We start from the raw sequence: 15114 nt of genomic DNA on the forward strand, positions 1-15114 counted from the left end.
GGGTGTGCGGAGAACTCCAATTCTGATTCCAGTCCGACTAAGCGTATACATGCAGGAGTAACCGGATGATGAATCACATTATCTAGGTATGTTAGTCCGACTAAGGGTGCTTTCGCACCTACATAATTTGGTGCGCACCAAACGTGTTTGGTCCCTTGGTTTGGTTTGTTTGTGTTGGTGTGAATGTAATCTCGGTACTTTGGTGCGCACCAAATCAACCGGTCTGAGACCACCCCTTCAGGCTTTATTTTCCCTACTTTGATATGGTCCTCTGGTGTGAAAAAGCATCCAAACCAAATGGGTGAAACGGTATAGTTTAATGCATTATGGATATGAGATGAGATACGGGTTCACCCACCCAAATTTCCACCGGTCGCGTCAGCTGTGCGGAATGTCAGCGTTGCGGTTTTGCGCCGTCCTCTGCCTAGCGTCAATGCCCACTGGGCGCGTTATGGCAGCGCAGTGCTGAGCCCTGCCTTGTGCGCTGCATTGCGAGCCAGTTGTATTCAGCTCCCGCATCGCTTATGTTTTGTGGCGGTGACATGCCCAGTGGAAATTGGGGGTTAGTCTGGTTCCGGTGCCGATGGTCTTTGTGGTCTATTTTAGTTCGTTTAGAACAATGCAGGGCCCACGGTTGGTGTAGTGGTTAGCACTCTTGCCTTTGCAGCAAGAAGACCCGGGTTCCTGGGTTCGAGTCCCGTTTGGAACAACTTCGGAACAAGGGCCTTTCTGCAAGGAGTTTGCATGTTGTCCCCGTGTGCGTGGGTTTTCTCCGGGTTCTCCGGCTATCTCCCACAGTCCAAAGACATGCGATATGGGGATTAGGTGAATTGGTCACATTAACCGTAGGTGTGTGAGTGAATGGTTGTTTGCCCTGCGATGGACTGGCGAACTGTCCAGGGTGTACCCCGCCTATCGCCCTATGTCAGCTGAGATAGGCACAGCACCCCCCGCGACCCTCTGGTGGAGGATAAAGCGGTAGATAATGGATGGATGGATAGAACAATGCATATGTGAAAGCCATACCCATGTCTGTATTTACATTGTAACATTTTTCTGACTGGTCTGAAAGTCTGAAAGCGCCCTTAGACTAGCTCGATTTTAGTCCCACTAAAATCTGACTTTCAACATGCATGTAAATGCGCTGAGTGTCTGAGGAAAATCGATGAAACAAAAGCACCCTGCCTTAAATAACCTTATAAACCAACACATGACAACAGCAGCCTTCATCCAAACTTCAAGTCACAGAGAGATTTATGAGGCACTCCAACTCTGAGAGGCGCCCAGTCTGAGTAAAGAGAAGGCTTCTTGTTGTTTCCTCCTTCAGTGTGTTGGATCACTGGAGATGCAGTGCCACAACAATCACATTCCTGTCCACACAAGGATTCTACCCACTGGGCCTTACTTTGCATAATGTGAAAACACACAGGGTTAAAGCCTGGTGAGGATGCAGGCAACAGGCCGTAACACTCCTCCTCTTCCACAGGTAAGCTCCGCTATCTTACCTGTGGAAGAGGAGTGTTACGGCCTGTTGCCTCAGGCCATTAAGCTGAGTTCACGGGGACTATTCTGACTCGCTGACAGGAGGATCCTGAGCTGCAAGTGTGAAAATAGTCAAATTAAGTGAAAAACTGTTTTCCTCCTCTAGGCTACAACACGTTGTTTTTGCTGTCCTCATTCACAGGAAGACGTACAATGCGTTCATTTGGTTATATATCTCCTGTAACCAAGGTTATTATGGTTCAGTTTAGTTAAAAACTAGAGTTTAAAAAAACTAACTGAAACCAAATTAAAATTGTAACGAAAAATGTCTTAGTTTAACCATCCATCCATCCATTATCTACCGCTTCATCCTCCACCAGAGGGTCGCTCCTGACATTGGGCGATAGGCGGGGTACACCCTGGACAGTTCACCAATCCATCACAGGGCCACATATAGAGACAAACAACCATTCACTCACACACTCACACCTTACGGTCAATTTAGATTGACCAATTCACCTAATCCCCATACTGCATGTTTTTGGACTGTGGGAGGAAGCCGGAGAACACCCACGCACACACGGGGAGAACATGCAAACTCCTTGCAGAAAGGCCCTTGTTCCAAAGTTGTTCCAAACGGGACTCGAACCCAGGAACCCGGGTCTTCTTGCTGCAAAGGCAAGAGTGCTAACCACTACACCAACGTGAGCCTTGCTTAGTTTATATCTTTGTAAAAAACGTTTTCCTACACAATCATTTTGGTTTCATATGAAGTGTATTTATTTTTTAGAATATAAGGACTTGTGTATTATTACTGCAGCAATTTATCAAGGGTGCACCTGTGGCACAGATCTGTGCTGTGAACACTAAAAGCCACATTATACTTCTCCGACTACTTAATGTGTTATCCCACTGCTTCCGCCTCTGTGGACTCTGAGGACCAATCGCAGCCATTGCTGTCTCTCGTTGTCCCTTGACGGAGTGACAGACTCCTTAAACAATATTTTGTGCAGCTGGTGACAACGGAGGGGCTCTCCGGCAACGTAGAGGGGTCTCCGTAACCGACGTAGAGCACTTTATGCAGGAGTAATAATTGGGCTTAAGGGTTAAAATGGCATATTTTGTTGGGTTTTTATGACACAATACTTATGATGAACTTTTTTAATCGTTCCCCATATATAAAAAAAAAAACTAAACTAGCACTAAAACAAATACAAACTAAACTAAAACTAATAAAAACTTGCAAACCCGCTCTTCCAACTAATTAAACTAATGAAACTAACTCATTTTAAAAACAAGTGGTCAAAACTTAAAGCGGAACTAGACCGGAAGTTCCAATTAACGCTGTTTTTTAGTGTGTATCTGCGTCATTACCTTGTTTATGAAGCCCTGAAGGTTCTAAACAAACAGTTCAGCCATTGCTGAGAACGCTGTGTTTTATTGTAATCTCGGGCTCAGCGAGATCTCTGAAAAAACCCGGTCTGGTTACGTAAACAGCAGTTCTCCTGAACATCAGATCCTCCTGCTCCGGGCACTAGTCCAGGCACATACGGTTGCGTAGATTGAACCGCAGAAGAAGAATAACGTCCGTTGTGGAGGTGTTTCACGAGCGACAGTGTCTTCTGACTCTGGGTCTGACTCCAGGTCAAAGTCATAAAAGGGACTGCGGCGGGGAGTCGTGAAGAAGCTATTTTTAAACACTGTTAAAACAATGTTTTGATAATGAGGAGCAGTGCATCCACCATTCCAGATGGGGGAGCTGTGCTTCTGAGAGCGGGTGTGCTGAATATGTCACTTCCAGGTATTGGCCAATCACAAGACAGTCTGTCTTCTGGGTGTGAGGGTTGAGTCTGAAATATCACGGCTGGGGAACAGCGTCAGAAAAGAGGATTTCTATCGGCTCATTTACAGCAACTACGAGGTTAAAACAAGTTAATATATGTAAGTAGACCCCCATAACTAACATATATGTGCAACAGGACCACTCTGTGAGCTTTAATTAAAACATTTTTGAGGACTTGTCACTCCAATTAATGAATTACCAATAATCTCCTGTGTTCCTCTCTAAACAGACCTCCAAACACTGACGATGCAAGAGTAGCTACCCTAAAAAAAACTCTATGTAAGTATCTCAAGGAATATACACATACTCACACTCACACACAAACACTCAAAGTTTTATTAATGCATAAATCAGAAGACCCTGACACTGCAGATATAAAGTCGTGGTGCAGCACATGCTGTCGCTGCACTGAGGCCTGCATAGCTGCGTAACATTCTTGGAGTGAATGAGGAGGACAGGCCGTGTTTTGGTTGTGGTTGTGTTTAAAAACAGAGGGGGGTGTCAGGTCGGCTGGATAACTGAAAACACACACACTCCCTCCCTTTCTCCCTTCCTCCCCTCCATCTGCTCTTAGTTCGTCCCTGGTGAAAAAAAAAAAATAACGTGTGCTGACCTCCGGGTCAAACTTTGTAATATATACTTTTCAATAACATCCACCTCAGCTCAGAGCTTAAACAGTAGTTTTATGGCACGTTCCGTGGATTTTCCTCGTCTCTCGTGGGAAATTTTACTCGTAGCCTTTTGTCACAGAATCCCAGACTGTGAATGTGGTTCAGCTCACGTTGGAGCTTTGACTGCAAACACAGTGACCTTCATTGGGAATATGAGGATGACGATTAAAAGGGAATTTTTCATCTCGAGAAGAGTCGTGTTCAGGACGATTCACTGCTTCATGTTAACTAAACATCTCTGTTGTGGTTGTTTTTGTGAAAGACTCATTTATCCATACAGTTTTTTTAGTGACACCGAGCAAACGTTCACCGGCAATATGAGCTTTGTCTGAAATGTATTCTTAAAGGGACACTGTGTAGTATTTATGGGTTTATATGACCCAAAATCCACTTTTGTATACATATTATGTGCTCCTGCATTGTCTAGTCGCTGTATAATATTTTTTGTTTCATTTTCGTAGTGTTTCAAAAAGTCATGTAAAATAACATGGTCGCGGGCCGCTACTGCATTGCCACGACGCCATGTTTCTACGGGAGCCTGTATAGACAAACGCGAGAGAACAAATCGAGCACCGAGACGAGGCTGAGAGCGGATCTTTTTACGCATTTAGAATGGAGGAGCACACATATTTTACAGCGGATAAAGGAACACCAGTACCTGACCGTACGCCCGCACCACGGAGAAAGACGGCGAGGACGACATTTGACCGGCTGAGGATACCGTATCGCTCAGGGAAGGGAGGGGGTGAGCAGAGGAGCAGTTCGTTGTTGTAAATTTCAGCCTCTCCTCTAGATGTCACTATAAACTACTTACTTCACCTTTAAATATAATATTTATTGTTGATTTAGGACTTTTACTACTGAAAGCCATATTAAGTCACATATATGTAAATATGCGATGGCCATATACATATATATATATATATATAAATCTATTCATATAATATATGAATATATATATTTATACACATATTATGTGTATATGTGTGTATATATACTGTGTATGTATGGGGGGCCACATGTGGCCACCTTATGAATTCCTTACATGATAGAAATCAATATCTATTTTACAGTTTAACCATAAACTTCACCCGCTGTGGACATCTGAGTAATTACCATAATGGTGCGATTTTAATTTGATGTAGTTTTCATCAAAAAATTACGTTGAATGAGAGGCTAACGTCGTGACTGTGAGAAAAGATAACATTGTGAAGTTTGACTGTATGTCCAGGTTTATTTTCTATCGGTGGAAATGTGACACGAAAAATAATAACTGACACTGAGGAACCCAGAGAGAGAGTCATGTGGAGCCGTTTGGCCTAATCAGCTTTGTCTGAACTCATTTCCAATCCAATCCAAACGTTATTTATAAAGCACTTTAAAAACAGCGACAGCTGAAACAAAGTGCTACAGTACATCAGAGAAGTCAAATATAGAATCATGCTACCCAAAAGACGTAAAAAAACAACAATAAAACATTGTAGAAAATCTAAAAATGATCATACAATAAAGATATGTATAATCAACGTCTCATACTGGGTTGAAAAGCGTGATTTAAATGTAACAGACATTTATTTATATTTTAATGTAACAAACACAACAATGAACCGCAAATGTAGTACAGTAAAAGTACAACAAAATAATAAAGACTTTAAAAAAACATGAATTATAACCCAGAAAATGTATTATATATGAGAATTTTTTTTTTTTTTTTAAAACTTGTTTAGTTTGGTTTATGACTATAATAAGAATAATATAATTACATAATGAGTAAAACAATGTTATTCATTCATTGCTTTAATTAGAGCTGCAGAGTCTGGGCAGACCATGCAAATCCTCTTGTGCATAATCTAGTTAAGAATTTATGGACTAGTTTAAACACTTATTCTGTTTGTTTTTTTTGTCCTCGTGACATGTCTCGTTGTGAGCAGGACAGAGAAGCATGCAGCCGGGGATTGTGATGTGATGTGGGCCCCTCATGACTCCCGCCTCACACTCCTCACACTCCTCTGCTCCGCAGCCGCTGTAAGACAAGATTATTCCGCTCTTTGGTTCTGGCAGATTTGGCAGCGCCACTGTATGGGCACTGTCTGGCCCTGATGAGCAGATCTAAGCGGGATTAGCGGGCTGTTGTGGTGGAGCGGCGAGAACAGTGGGAGGCTGTGCACACACAGCTGTGTGTCAGTGTGTTTCATAATTCTCATGGCCTCTGGCCTTTTTCCAGCTTTGGCTCCAACCGTGAACCAACCTTTCCCTCCCACTGACCTCACAGTTCGGGGAGCTCCTGGACTGAAGACAGCAGGCACTGGGACATTGCTGGAAGGACATGAAAGGTTTTTGTTTTGTGAAACACGAGTCTCGTGAGGGACTGTGCGGTGCACAAACACACGCGGCCGTGATTGTTTAGGATTTAAACCTTTCTATAAACAGATACACTGATTCATTCTTTGGGGATGGATGTTGGTGCTTGTTACCAATCATAGACTGTATTGAACAAGAAGTGGTAGTGAGGTACCATTACGCCACCAGGGGGCAACTCTGCTGGATGCCAAAAAGTATATAAGTTTATTTTTTCAATGGCACACAGTTTTCTTCAGTATGGATTTTGTAAATCATGTTCTCATTTAGAGGGAAATGCAAACTGACTGCCTGTATCATCCAGTAAGAGTCTATCGTTGGTTATGGCATAATATAATTTTGTATTTATATTCATTTATATTTCCCTTTTTCAGTTGCATATAACTACAAATTATGCTTTATTATATATTCTTATAGGCTATTAAATATACTAGTTTGGTTCTACGGCACATATTAAAGATGCCATATGTAAGAATGTGGCCAAACAACAGTTACTACATTCAAATTCAAAATACTGAAGTCTTTTAGGTTTTGTTTTCTGACATAACTGGCAACCCGTGGCTGCTCGGCAGCTGAGACTCTACTGACTGCAATGCTTGGTAGATGTTTTGAAACATGATTTCAAAACATAAACATGATTTACAGTCTGCAAAATATATTTTTTAATGCGAATATTTTGTCTGTACTGTTGTTGTTGGTGAGTTCAGTTTGTTATATGAACATTATTCCTGAGGCTCTGTGACATATAAGGAAGATTTTATGGCCAGTTGCTTTAGCTTAAATACATAATGTCTCGGATAGTAAACTGATATATGTGTATGTGTATATAAATAATACGGGTGATTATTATAATGTGAATTTATGATTTATTTACACCCTTACACATGCTTTTGGTTCCGCCTGCCTGGTGGGAGAGATTGTGGCGATGTAGAGTGTGAGCTGAGAGAATAAAAATAGAACGTTGGAACTGTCCTGCCATGTCAGTATTAATTCTGTCAGTGTATGAACTGTAACCCACTACTCATCAGGACTCAGTGTTACAGGAGCGTAATTGCAGGTGACGTCTGTGTAATTTCCAGTTTCCAATTCCAGTTTCAGCAAATCTCAACACTTCACAATGGGAGTATATTTTACAACCTGAAGACGATGTACACTTTTGGCGCTTTTCCATTATACAGTTCCAGTGACCAATCAGTGGCTGTCAGTCTGATAACATCACATTTTAGTGTTAGCATTATGTTAGAAAGACTAAAAAAAAGTACCAGGTATTATCATTAATGGAAAAGCGAGTCGTGCTTGAACGGAATAATGCAAAAGCTCCATTTTAGATCAAATCTATGGCAGATCTTCCTCAAGTGTAGGTATCAGACTCCTGGTGGACCATACAAGTACTGCAGGTGGATCGTGTGAGGTCAACAAATATAAAGCTTTTAAAGTTCATTTTTGAAATTAAGCCTCTTAAAACCCTAACGATATTTATGATAAGTTAAAAGTGATTAAACTCTGCTATTTGTAAGTTGTAAAACCTTCAAGAAACGACATCTAAATCATGTGCAATGTCTGATATTCATAATATTTACTCTTTAAAGGCAGTAAATTATTCGTATGAAATAAATTATTTCAGGCTTTTGTTGGGCCAAAACTGATTTTCAGACATTCAAATGGGCCGTAACATTTATATGTTTGAGAATAGCTGCTCTGTCGTATCCGCAGAGGGAAAGTGATGCATGGTGACGATGAAATAATCCTTTCACACACACACACAGAAATCCTTCTTTGGTGCGTCTTGACGTGCTGGTGCTTCTGTTGGCACAGGCAATCGCACAGACAACACTCTGCTCAGGTGAAGCTGCCAAGTTTTGTCCCGACTCTGGTCGTATTTCATGTCCCCCCCCTTTCCCGCTTTGTAGCAGCCAACGGTTTCTATTTACAGACAAACAATCCCCGCGGACTAACAGTTACTGGAAAATGTCGAATGATGAATGTCTCATGGAAAGGAGCGCCTGAACGTAGCGGTATAAGAGGAATAAAACGACTTCCGCGGAGACGTTTAAATGCCATTTGTGAGAGGATTTGCAATTGTTGGAAAGTATAATCATCAAAAATGTCACGTCATCATCACAGTGTTAAAGCTGAACTAGACCGGAAGTTCCAATTAACGCTGTTTTTTTAGTGTGTATCTGTGTCATTACCTTGTTTATGAAGCCCTGAAGTTTCGAAACAAACAGTTCAGCCACTGCTGAGAACGCTGAGTTTTATTGTAATCTCGGGCTCAGCGAGATCTCTGAAAATCCCGGAACAGCAGATCGTCCTGCTCGGGGCACTAGTCCGGGCACATCTGGTTGTGTAGATTGAACCGCAGAAGAAGAATAACGTCCGTTGTGGAGGTGTTTCACGAGCGACAGTGTCTTCTGACTCTGGGTCTGAGTCCGGGTCAAAGTCATAAAAGGGACTGCGGCGGGGAGTCGTGAAGAAGCTATTTATTTATTCTTTATTATCAAAACACTGTTAAAACAATGTTTTGATAATGAGGAGCAGTGCATCCACCGTTCCAGAGGGGGGAGCTGCGCTTCTGAGAGCGGGTGTGCTGAATGTCATGTCCGGGGTATTGGCCAATCACAACACAGTCTGTCTTCTCAGGCGAGATTTATGTCTGAAATAGCACGGCTGACAAGTGCTTCAAAAAGGACAGATTTCTATCGGCTCGTTTACAGCAACTCGGAGGTTTTTGACAATAAAAACAAGTTAATGTATGTAAGTAGACCTCCATAACTAACATGTGTAACAGGACCACTCTATGTGAGCTTTAAAACAATTTGGAAGATGAAACCATGAATGTGAACGGGAAATCATTCGGTGGAGATTCAACTTTCTTACAACAAATAATGTGTTCATCAATTCAGGTTACAACATCTGTAGCTCTAAACAAAGCTGTGCATCATGTCGATTATCCTCTTTTATTTTGAAACTTGAATGCTGTGTACATATTTGCAATGCACATTTGTTTACATATGACAAGTTTACATAGAAAGTCAATGCAAAGACGCGATACCCGCGTTGGCTGGGCTGGGCCGAGCTGCGCGATATCGCAGACATTGCGATAAAAAGCTGGAGTTTAAAATGTTCAACTTTCAACAAACTCCAAATGGCCAATCAGCGTTGAGATTCTCTGGATGACGTCACGTACTTGCCAGAAGCCAGATTCCACTCGAGGAAACTGTGTCAATGCTGTACAGGTTTGTCTCTTGTGGAAATGTCTGCAGGACCTGTCGTCTTGTGTGGTTTCACAACACACCATACGGTGCCAGACACAACTTTCACACAAGTTTCACTTTTAAGTTAAGTGTTCAGTTCAAAGTTTTGATACCTGAGGGCCAATTTAGGAAGCCAACATTGGACTGAGAGCCTCCAAGGAAAAAATACAAGAAAGAAATCCCATTTGTAATAATTTTAATGACCAGATTGCAGTTCTACAGTTTACACTTATTGGTCTGTATCCAGAAGGGGTAGGGGAAAAAATCGATTCACATAGGTATCGCGGTTCTAATCATCCATGATTCATAAACTTAAAGGTGAAGTAAGTAGTTTATAGTGCCATCTAGAGGAGAGGCTGAAATTTACAACAAAGAACTGCTTCTCTGCTCACCCCCTCCCTTCCCTGAGCGCTACGGTATCCTCAGCTGGTCAAATGTCGTCCTTGTCGTCTTTCTCCGTGTCAGCAGATGAGGTTCGTGAGGCGAAGGAGAGGGCGAGCTACCGTGGCCGTAGCAGACGAAGCAGAGAGAGTGGAGGCGGGACTTCCGCTACAAGTAAAGAGACGCTTGATTTGTTCTCTCGCGTTTGTCTATACAGGCTCCCGTAGAAACATGGCGTCGTGGCAATGCAGTATCGGCCCGCGACCATGTTATTTTACATGACTCTTTGAAACACTACAAAAATGAAACAAAGAATATTATACAGCGACTAGACAATGCAGGAGCACATAATATGTATAAAAAAGTGGATTTTGGGTTATATAAACCCATAAATACTACACAGTATCCCTATTTTTTAAAAACCACACAAAATAAAAGTTTGTGTTATTTGTGTACAGTTTTTTTTTATAACTTCTGGTAGAAAAAAGCAGCTAGCCTAAGCTTTTATTCATGCAAGTTATTTTTGTAAGATGTTATTTGTTTTGAATGAATACATTTTTACTTTTGTCTTAAGTTTGCCTTTGTGATCACATTATCACATTATCCTATACAAATTGTATTGCTTTTATGCCATAATTTGCCTTAACACACTATGCATTGTATCAATTTTTGCATCGAGAATCTGATACATCGAATCAGTTGAATCGAGAATCGATTTTGAATCGATTCTTAACCCTAAGAATCGGAATCGAATCCAATCGTGAGCCACCCAAAGATTCACATCCCTAGTATCCAGTAATGTCCAATAAACATTTAACAAGCTTAGTAGCTCCTGGATTAAAACTATCAACTGTAATTCATTGTGGGCCGCCAGAAATGTTCTGCGGGCCGCCATTGGCCCGTGGGCCGCACTTTGAGAACCAATGCACTAGAGGAAGCTCACGTACCACTGATGGTACATGCACCACAGTTTGGGAACCATGGGTCTAGGACATTTTGACGAAAACCAAGCAGAAACATTTGCTCTTTTGAGCCAAGGTTTATTTTATTTGTTATAATCCATTGGTTTGACGCCACCATCGTACGTGTCAGCAAACCACAGCTATGCGTGAGCTCACATTTGTGAACCAAGATTACACTACTTATTTACATGTCTGCAGATGTGAAAAATCAGCGTAATGGTGTTTTAATCACTTGTGGTGCTTGGGAGAGAAATTAGGAAATGATGATGATGATGATGATAATAACTATTTCCTTGTCATGAATCTGGTTAGGTTTAGCTTATTTCATTATAGCATCAACATCCTCTCCAAAACAAATGAGGAAATCCTTGAAAACGTGTAGATATTTGATCTGAAACTATGGTTTGCTCTCATAATAGTACATGCTTTGTTCTGATCTGATAACACTACATGAAGGGGAGGCAATACACTCCGATATTTACAAATACAGCAACATTTGCAGAAAAGTAAAATACCAAGTTTTTCTGACTTTTGCGTAGATCTTGGAAAGGAAACAGAGAAAAGAAGCACAGGCTTTTGGCCAGCAGGGCCTCCGGGCGTCCTGAGGACTGTACTGAAAAGAATAAGAAATTAGACGCCCTACTTTCAGGCAGGACGCCCTAAAGACGCCATATTTTTTCCTCCCGTTTCCACCGACAGAACTGTCTTCTCTCCCCCTTTGAGCAGTTAACTAAAGAGATCAGTTCATCTGATGCATCTGTTATTCCCTTAATTACTGCGATAAAACATCTTCTACACAAATATTGTAGACCACGGAGTGAAAACAATGAAAAGTGCGCTGTTGAGAATCTGTCAACACGTTTTACTAAGATCTACTCTGATCCCCTGTATTTCATTGCGACTGATCCTCGTTATAAAGATCATGTATGTGTCATATGGATGTGGGGATAAAACTGCGCACAGAGAAATTATCCAGTCTGCGTATAAACACTATGTGGGCAGGTTAAGTGATGTTTGTCCATATATCTAAACGGTAAATTAAGAAACTGGAAAGTAAAATAATAAGTAGTGAAGTTACTTTTCAAACTAGTAAAGTAATCTCATTACAATTTTCAGCAGTAACTAGTAACTAAATACTTTTTTTGAGTAACTACCCCAACACTGGGTGTGTATATGTACATGTGACGACATGTTAACGAGAGGTCAAAGGTAAGCTGCGTTGATTAATTAGCGTTTCAAAGAGAAGGTTTGAGAATAAATAAGTTTCAAACTTATTCTCACTCCTTTTTAAACAAAATGAATGTGAATGATTTGTATGTCTGCTTGTGTATTCGACATTTGTTCCTCTTTATGTTCAAAATAAATAAACTAAACTAAAGTTCAGTATCACCACACGTAGTGCTTCACTTCGAATTTAAAAGTGCAAATAAATAGGACACCTGTGATTTCACTGCCCTTAAAAAAGGTTTAAAAAAACACAAGAGTGATGCTGGATTGGTACTGACCTCCAAAAGTCTGTAGCTTGAACATCAAAACAAAAACATCTCTGCTGTAGGTCTCTTTTTGCACAGGAACTTCAGTCATCCTCGTGTGATTCAAACTCTTTATTGACCAAATTTTTTGTTTGTAATTTTGGTATTTTTGGTGTGGGCCACTTTGTTTTCTTAGCCCTTTCTCTGAAAACACTTTCCCTCAAAGGCTGAAACAAATAAATGGAAAAGTGGAGCGGTCAGGAGAAATCACCATCCCTCCAGACCTTTCATTTGTCTAGAAGGCCTCAGTGTGCACACAACATCGCCAACAACTGTTTGGATTCTGCGTCTCTTCCCTCTCACTCTGTGTGTGTGTGTTTGATGTCGTGGTTTTGGCCGTTCTCTAAAGCATTAATTTCAAAGTGGTTACTCTGAGTCTGGTTTTGACTCACTGGCTGTCTGCCTACACCCTGTGGTTTACCAGCCACTACAATAACTGTATGTGTATATATATGTGTGTGTGTGTGTGTGTGCGTGCGTGTGTACAGTATTTCTTTTTGTGCACAAATACTGTACATTCCACTAGAAACTCTATATGATATTCTGTACATTATTGTCTCTGCAAAAACATATGAAGTATCAAGAAGAGCTGCAGTCCCTGGATTCTCCACAGTGAGAGCAGCAACCAATGTCAATTATGCTGCTGATTTCCTGTTCCTGTCTGAGAATGTATACAAATTGATGGAGTTGAAAAAAGAGCTCAGTTTGAATGAAGGTCTATGGAAAAATTTGCTTTTACAGTCAGGTCCATAAATAGTGGAAGATCAACACAATTCTCTTCATTTTGGCTCTATACACCACTACAATGTATTTGAAATGAAACGATCAAGATGTGCTTTAACTGCACACTTTCAGCTTTACATCCCAATCAGGTGAACGGTGTAGGAATTACAATCCTTTCTCTATGTGCCTCCCACTTTTTAGGGGACCAAAAGTAATGGGACAATTGACTGAAAAGCTATTTCTTGGACAATTGTGGGCTATTCCCTCGTTATGTCATCTTCAATTAAGCAGCTCAAAGTTCTGGAGTTGATCCCAGGAGTGACATTTGCATTTGGAATCTGTTGCTGTCAACTCAATATGAGATCCAAGGAGCTGTCACTGTCAGTGAAGAAGCCATCATTAGGCTGAAAAATGAAAACAAACCCATCAGAGAAATAGCAAAAACATTAGGTGTGGCCAAATCAACTGTTTGGAACATTCTTAAAAAGAAAGAATGCACCGGTGAGCTCAGCAACACCAAAAGACCTGAAAGACCACAGAAAACCACTGTGGTGGACGACAGAAGAATTATTTCCCTGGTGAAGAAAAAGCCCTTCACAACAGTTGGCCAGATCAAAAACACTCTCCAGGAGGTAGGTGTATGTGTTTCAAAGTCAACAATCAAAAGAAGAATTCACCAGAGTGAATACAGAGGGTTCATCACAAGATGTAAACCATTGGTGAGCCTCAAAAACAGGAAGACAAGATTAGAATTTGCCAAACAACACCTAAAAAAGCCGTTATAATTCTGGAAGAACATCCTCTGGACAGATGAGACCAAGATGAACTTGTACCACAGTGATGGGAAGAGAAGAGTGTGGAGAAGGAAAGGAACTGCTCATGATCCATAACATACCACCTCATCAGTGAAGCATGGTGGTGGTAGTGTCATGGCGTAAGCATGTATGGCTGCTAATGGAACTGGTTCCCTTGTGTTTATTGATGATGTAACTGCTGACAAAAGCAGCAGGATTATTTCTGAAATGCTTCGACCAATATTATCTGCTCATATCAAGCGAAATGCGTCAGAACTCAATAGTGCAGATGGTCAATGACCCAAAGCATACTGCAAAAGCAACTAAAAAGTTTTTTTTAAAAGACAAATCAGTGGAATGTTATGCAATGGCCAAGTCAATCACCTGACCTGAATCTGATTGAGCATGCATTTCACTTGCTTAAGACCAAACTGAAGGGAAAATGCCCCAAGAACAAGAAGGAACTGAAGACTGTTTCAGTAGAGGCCTGGCCGGTTGTTTAGTTTGTCCCATTACTTTTGGTCCCCTAAAAAGTGGGAGGCACATATAGAAAGTGTTCCAAGTGTACCAAAAAAATCCATTATAGTGGTGTAAAGAGTCAAAAAGAAGAGAATTGTGTCGATGTCCCAATATTTATGGACCTGACTGTACTGCTCACTCAGAATGTCAGTAAACATTTTACTCATTTTGTGGCACATATGAAAGGACACCAGGGTGATTGACAGCTCATATTGTCCAAGTTGCAGGTGACACCTGTGAACTTGCAAAACCTCAACTTGGTACTGGCCAAATGGCGTTTCTGGAGGTTTTAAAATCCGATCAACCTCTGCATGATTTTGGGACTGTGGCCTGAAACCGGAATAACTGGAGGAGAACCCACGTGCACAAAGTCCAGACACTGATATGGTAATGGTCGACCTTATGAAACTGATGAGGGACAATGAATTTGAGGACTTGAAGACTTGTTGGCTGTGAGGAAGATGGAGAAAAGCAGGGTGAGACAATTGTGGCAGAAAGAGACAACATTTTACAACTAACAACAACTAATCTTGTTGCTGTGCTAAGACCAGCTAATGGACATCTGATCGTGGCATTGACGTAAAAAATGATAGCT

Source organism: Microchirus variegatus, assembly GCF_963457635.1.
Source record: "Microchirus variegatus genome assembly, chromosome: 10".
Lineage (NCBI taxonomy): Eukaryota > Metazoa > Chordata > Actinopteri > Pleuronectiformes > Soleidae > Microchirus > Microchirus variegatus.